General features: G+C 36.3%; 1 long non-coding RNA gene across 1 annotated transcript; it reads left to right on the forward strand.

Moving 5' to 3' along the window:
- Positions 1–6,260: 6,260 nt before the first annotated feature.
- Positions 6,261–7,209, forward strand: LOC126600316 (uncharacterized). Its single transcript, XR_007615419.1, has 3 exons — positions 6,261–6,555; positions 6,678–6,801; positions 6,912–7,209. It is a non-coding gene; the product is annotated as an uncharacterized LOC126600316 (long non-coding RNA).
- The last annotated feature ends 554 nt before the right edge of the window (positions 7,210–7,763 follow it).

Raw genomic sequence — 7,763 nt, forward strand, 5'->3', positions numbered from 1 at the left:
CCTCGACTCACTGAAAAAAAAAGAAAAAAGAAAAAAAGAGGTAGCACCTTTCATTTACCATTTGAGTTGCTAGTACTTTGTTTAAAAATGCATTTCTCTTACGTGTCAGAAAATTTATAAGGTCGATTGCTACTTTTTTTAAGTTAATAAATTGGGTTGTGCAATATATTTTATTTAAAAATATTGTTTAGCAAAGAATTTAGAATAAAAATTGAACATATGATATTAAGATATTTGATTTTTTAAAATAAAAAATAAAATTTGAAGAGTGTTATTTTTAGTTGTGATTGTGTAAATCAAAGATGGATTTGGTTTCTAGATTATCTATTAATCTAGTTGTTCTTTTCCTATGGTATCGTTTGGTATGCAGACGGGACGGGATGGGATGGGACAAGACGGGACGGAACGGAGAGGGAGCAAAGATGCCCTCGGATGGAAACAAGGAGGAAAAAGAAGGAGACGGAGAGGTTATAATTTTGTGTTCCACAGATGTGGAACGAGTCGTTCCAGGGAGTGAGATGGAATGAAAATTCACCCAAAACTTGTCCCGTGGAACAGGATGTTCCACTTGTTTTAGGCGCATCAAACGTGGAACGGTACGCCTCGTCCCACTCCGTTCCGTCCCATCCCATGTACCAAACGGTACCTATAGGATTGTATTTACTTGGAGAACAAGTTCCTTTCAGCTACTATAAATAAATGCACTGTGTTGGGTGGAATACACACAAGAATCCTAAGCATTCTACAACCTCTCCACTCTCTCTTTTTACATTTTCACTAACCTCTTCAAGAGGATCGAGCACGTTTAGCTCCTTGATATTATTTTGCCTTACTTTTGAACGAGAAAACAAAGGATTTCTCCGGAAGGCATTCATCATACTAATGTGATCTTCCAGAATTGGGCCCCTAGAATTTTGTAACCCGTCGAGCTTTATGCTCACTTCGTTTGAATACTTATTCACGAGTTTCTGTAAATGTTTGTTTATTCTCTTTCTTCAATACCTTATTTTTGTGTCGAAGATTTAAACCTTGGGAGTTTATACTTCGATACTTCTGGCTTGTAGGCGTTGACTCGTGTTTACCACAGAAGCCACACTTCGATTACTCAAAAGAGTCATGAACGGCTTGTGTGTCCGTTGTTGTTACTAAGAAATAGTTGATCTTCTGGAATGAGAATATCTTTCAATATGCTTTTGAGGAGCAAGATTATATGATATCATGTCATTAGGGAGCGAGATTATCTCATATCATGTTTCCATCTTTTTGGTAAACATCATGTTTCCATCTTTGGTGAAGTTCTTTGGTTCACCAAATGCTGTCATCAAATTCAGCTAGTTTTCTTGACCTTGCAAGACCAAGATATGACAGAAGAGAGAGCTTGCATTCTAAGCATATTACTTCTATCCTTTCTTGATTACTGACCAAGCCTTTTCTCTAGCACTTGAAAAGAGTATCAGATTATTTGCGTATAGTTTCTCAATTCCTCCCCGATTGCTAAAGGGAAAATTGCATAATTTCCTTTCCCCATCAATTTAGATGAAAAGTTTCTTAGCCTACGATTTCAATCCAAGCTTGTTTCAAATTTTTTGTTTGAATCCCATGTACATTGATGAATTCTTATTAGTATTGACATTCCTTGTACTTGTACAAATATTAGTGATGTTGTCGAGCTGGGATGACAATGTTTTGCTTGTAAGCATAATGGTAATGTTGCCACCTTGTTTACGACGATTGTACTTGGGAACTAGTACTTGGAATTGTTGAACTTGTTGTTAACTAATTCTGTGGATGGTTGTTAGGATTGGTACTGAAAATTTCGAGGACAAAATTTTTTTTTAAGGGGGAAACTGGATTTCACTGTCATAATCTACATATTTGTATTATTGAGATTTTATATTATTTTTCGAGAAATTATATTAATTTATTTGGATTTAAATTTTAATTAAATTAGTTACTAAGTTTGAAGTTTGGAAATTAATTATCTAAAATTCACCTTTTGAGGTCACAAGTAACGTTTTCGAATAGATCTTGAAACTACGAGCGCATAGGCAAAAGCCGTTTGAGAGTCCGGATTATAACGGTATAGATACGGACATTTGAAGTTGTGTTACTTAACTATAGATTTTAAATTTATTTAAACTCCTACCTTGTGGGAAAGAGGCCAATCAAAATTTATGTTGGTCAAGGGAGGACCAATCAAAAAAAGGGAAAGGAGGGGAAAGGCGAGAAGAAGAAAATAGGGGGAATCAGGTAGCAGCCAACCCTACCCGATGACTTTCAAACTCGACGCCATTCACGGCGTTCCACAACGAATCGATGCAAATTGCCACCTGGAAACAACTCCCTAGCCTTCCCTCTTCCATTTCCAACCAAATTGTATTGGGTTTGAACATGGGTTTGAGAAGAATGAAACATGTGGGTTTCGAGGGTGTCATGACGGAATCCGACGATCGTGAAGGTTATGTTGAGCACCACCACCATCAAACCACTCCCATTAAGGCCAGGAACAAAGCCCAATCAACATTTGGGGCAGCGAAGCGACGAAATGAACAAATCGATGTTCACCCTTTTAGGGTTTTCCAGCGGTTCTTGATGATTTCAGGTCACTTCTCGGCCAAATTGGACTTGGTCACATGTATGAAAATTGTTCCCCACACTGAGATCTACATGCCTATAAAATTTAGTAATTTTAAAAAATAGTTGAATTTCCCGGCGAGTCGGAGTGGCTGACCACAACACACGGCGGCGCATGCGGTAGCGCATGGCCAATGGGCAGATGATGTCTTTCTTAACTTCAATTAGATGCCCTAATTCCATAATGGATGTCCGTATGACGTAATTTGATTGTTTGAAATTAGTTTCATTACGATACATTACTTGGTCAAAATATGAAACGACAATTCGACTGTTGGATCGTCACCAAAACTTAATGAATTATAGAAAATAATATTTGAGGATAATTGGAATTGACGGATCCGTAATCCGACATACAGATCATCCTGAATTAGATTTCTAAGTTAGGCAAATTAATTGTTAACTGCCACTTAATTCTAGCAATTGGCAGAGATCCGACTGTTGGATCGTGATGATATTTTAGTATGTTGTTATTTGAGCATAATGTAGACCCTAGGAAGTTACAGATCAATATTGTGATGTACGGATCTTCCGGATTAAATTGCTAGGGTGTGGACCCCACCGTTGACTTTTAGACAACGGGTTGTGAACCATTTGAATTACTAAAATTAGTATTACTGGAGACTCAGTGAAGCTTTGCGGATTTGTCTCGGTGAGTGATTTTAATATATGTGATATGGTGATTACCCGATTCCTTATATTAATATCCTTTGTGGATATGAATCGGTTTTATAAATGTGTTTTCTGTTTAGATGTGATTCTTTTATAATTGGCCATCTATCTATTTTTATTAAATGTGATTTGATTCATGAATTGGTAATATTTGTGAAAAAAAAATGATTCGAATTGCATATTGAAATGTTTGTTAAATTGAGGGCTAGTAGGGGACCATGACCCTGCTTGGTTAATCCGCGATGGGGGACCATATTATTTATGGATTGCGCTTGGTTAATCCGCAATGGGCGATCCTTATGTCCATGTATACTTAGGAGTGATCTTAATCCGCGATGAGTGATCACTGCCTAACAGTTTTGTAGGTGTGACTCTGCTTAGTTAATCCGCGATGGAGGGTCACTACCTACTTGGTTATCATGACCCTACTTGGTTAATCCGCGATAGGGGGGTCACTAGTGGTCTTACTTGGTTAATCCGTGATAGAAGACCATATTATTTATGGATCGTGCTTGGTTAATCTGTGATGGGCGATCCTTACGGCCATACATACTTAAGGGTGATCATGCTTGGTTAATCCACGATGGGTGATCATTGCTTAACAGATTCATGGGAGTGACTCTACTTGGTTAATCCGTAATGGGGGGTCACTACCTACATGGTTACTTAGGGGTGGCTCTGCTTGGTTAATCCGCTATGAGGGGCCACTTCCTATTTGGTTACTTATGTAGGCTTCGACCGAACTGCGTCCCTCTAGCCCTAGTTTTTAATGTACATATAAATAATGGTTTTTAAGAATCTTGTGAGTTTGAATTAGAAAAACCGTTGGATGTTTGGGTGACTTCTACGGAGTTTTCAGCGACTTGATTATGATTCCATAAAGCATGACTCTATACTTGATGTTTATAGATTGTGATTGATGGTTTGTTTTAATTGAATATCACATACTTGTATTATTGTCACTCACCCGAGCTTCGCAGCTTATTTGAGTGTCTGATTTGCCCAGTGTGATATCTCCTTAATGTAGGCATGATTGTACATATGACAAGTCTGGGTAGATTACGGGAAACAGCTTGGTATTTTAGTTCAGTTGAGTGGTCCGAAATCCTTACTCTTGCTCATTTCCATAAGGTTAGCCTAGAACTCTAGATTCGAGTGAATGGGAATTACCCCTAATAGACGTTGTGAATATAATTAGAATTATCATATTTATTACTCATAATCCAAGTATGGAATTATATAGAGTTCCTTGGTTAAATTCATGAAATTATATGTTTTTGCATTGATTGATTAACGTAATTAAATGTTAAGATCGTGCATCTTTGATTCATGAATTGATTAATTGACGGGATTGTGGAATAATGCTGGATATGATTGTTATTAGTATGATTGTTTAGTTGATCGATGTGGCTAGAAAATAATATTGTGCTTTGTTGATTCTTTAATATATTACATGCTAAGTATTGTGATTTTATGTGGAGAAACGTGATGATTTATGTGATGGATGAAATGGAAATAGTAATGGTCTTGTGGGATTGTTATGTAACCCTGAACCTAGAAATTTCTAGCATGTCAAGTTCTATTACTTGATTGATGAGTGCTATGATTTCCCACTTAAAAGTACTATGATAAAAGTTGAGGATAATGTTTGGGTGAACTACGAATGACTTGATCCCTATTGAGGGTACGTAGGCAGTCTAACGAGGAGGTTAGATGCAGCCATAAAGTATACGAAAAATTACTATGCAATTCGATTCTTGAGTTATGCTTCTTACATATCCTAGAGGCAAGATCTGTTGGATATATGGTTACTTGATGATGTCACGTGTCAATCCTGGATGTAGGTCGGGATTGGGGCGTGACAGCTTTGGTGTGGATGACACGACACATGTATTTGTTGTGCTTGTTGATTCTTTACGAGCTTGATGAAAAAATGTTTGAGCATCTTAGGGTGTGTGTATGTAAAAGGTCTTCTTTGTCTTAAATTCTCATATTTATAGGCCTCTCCATATCTTGATTGAGGCTTCATTTGGTCTTAATTTTGGACTTGATTAAATGACGACAGAATCAAGACTTGATTTGGAATTGATTCATGGAGAAAAGAACCAAGACTTATTTGTGATTTTGATTTCATCAAATAATCTTTGATTTAATCAAATAAATCAATCAACTTTCATCTTTAATTTAGCTAATCTCCCCAACTTGACATTCATTTCATTTGTTGATTATTTTCTTTAATTTAAATCAAGGTTAATTAAAGATCATTCCATAATTATATTTCGCCTAATGTCGATGTGTGCCACTCTTGGTGACTCATCAGGTTTTGATAAGTCACATGCCACGTGTGCAACGTGAAACTGATACTCACCACGTAAGTCCTGACAAGTCAAAATTTAAAACCTTAATTTGGTGGTGAATATTTGTTTCACTGAAATTTTGATATCTATACAATATTATTATTCTAAGGTAATCTACGAGTTTGGCTCTAAGATGTAGTAAGTTAAGCCATTCAATACTACGGCCTAATAATATTCATCTTCACTTGTCAATGAGAATTTCGGGTAAGATTCTCGTTAGATGCGAGTTTGAACCATATTATTACTAACTCATTATGAAGCTAAAATCATCTCTTTTTTATTATTGAATATAATATCATTTTAAAAAAAATGTAATGAGTTGAAAAGAATATGTTAAACATAAAAACCATTCACCACCCTTCAGATTATATGTCGAAAAATTATATATACTAAAACTCAGTTGGAAGTCACTGTTTATTAACAGTGATTTGACAAAATTGCCCCTCGTTCGTTACCTAATTCTCAGCCTTTTTCATATGTTGTATAGTGAAATCACGTATTTGCCCCCATTGTACACGTGTTGGTTATCATGGAAGGAAATGAGGCTGGATGTACGCGTGTTGACCATCTGGGAGGGGAAGCAGGTGTTGGGGATGGTGCAAGCATGTTCTCTCCCTTAGATCTCTCGAGCTCTCTCAAATGTTCCAATAACTTTTCCATTTGCTTCCCCTTAATATCAATATGAAACCAACAAATCCCAAAAACCCTCAAGCCCTCCAACAAAATCGGACAAAAAAAACACTATCTTTGCCCAAAATTTTGAATTTTCTCAGGAATTCTCGCCTATTTCTGAGATTTTTTTTTTGTGGGTTTTGGTTCTCCGATCCCGTATAGGCTTTGGTAGCAGATGAAGATCGATGATAGTGATCGGAGTTCGTCACATGACATTGTGGTAAGCTATCAGGTCTAATTGTCGATTGTTTTGTATGATTGTTTGTTATTGGTATTTGGGATGTTGGGGTTTTGGGATTAATTTGTTTGGTTTTTGTGTGGATGCAGCTTGGCAACGAACAGGTTAATTACATCGTGAGTTTTCCGACTGATTTATTCAATCTTATCGGTTCTGATTTTGTCCCTCCATAGCATCTGTAGCACTATCTGCCTTGCTCTCATCACAGCTTCGCTTACAGTTCCTCAGGTAAAGTTTCCACCTTTTTTCTTCAGGAAAATAATAAAGATTCCAAATTTATTGAATTATTTAGTGATTTTCTGTTGAGTTTTTTCTTAAATTTTTTTGAATTGGAATAGGGGGAATGGTGGATGTGAAAGTTTCTTTTACATCAGTTCAAAGGGAAGAGCTTGAAAGACAATGGACTCTTCCTCTATTCCTCCACAATCGCTTTTACCAATTTCCAAGAACACATTAAATTCCCTCAAAATATAAGCTGAGGTATGGAAAAGCTTCGAATTCCTTGGTTTCCTCCAATTAGTATGCAGAACTCTCAAAAAAATAAAGAAGTGAGGGTTGAATGTCTACCCTCATAGATACACAGAAAGATATGGAAAAGCTTAGGATGGTGAAGTGAGGGTTCAATGACTTATTACTCATTTTGGTCTATTTAAATAAAGTTCGCCGATTGCTTTGATTTGTGTTGTGTACATATACTTCTTGGGTATATTTCTGTTTTATGGACTTATTTGCTTCTATATCTGTTGCTGACAGAATAGATAGGGTGCCAAAAAGAAAGGTGGCATTAGGAATAATGGTTTTTTTGAGAGAATTAGTACTGGTTTGGTACTAAAGTGTTTTTATAAAAAGTGGGTATCGAAAAAAGCTAAGCTCAAAAGGTGTTTGGTAAACACTTAAAAACAGCTTATTTTAACAGTTTTTTGTGAAAAAAAAGCTGAAAACGTGAAGCAGCAAAAATGAGCTTATTCTCACAACACAGCAAAAGTAGTTTTTTTTCAAAGCACAACAATACCAAACTAGCCCTACAAGTTTGATCTCTTCATTTGGGTTGTGCATATTTCGTTTGATCTCTTACTTTGGGTTGTGCAGATTTCATTTGAATTAATTTGGGTTGTGAGGGAAGTGAATAATTATTTGAATTAATTAATTTCTCTTGGGTTGTGCATATTTCCTTTGAATTAATTTGGGTT

This window comes from Malus sylvestris, chromosome 14 (assembly GCF_916048215.2).
Source record: "Malus sylvestris chromosome 14, drMalSylv7.2, whole genome shotgun sequence".
Taxonomy (NCBI): Eukaryota; Viridiplantae; Streptophyta; class Magnoliopsida; order Rosales; family Rosaceae; genus Malus; species Malus sylvestris.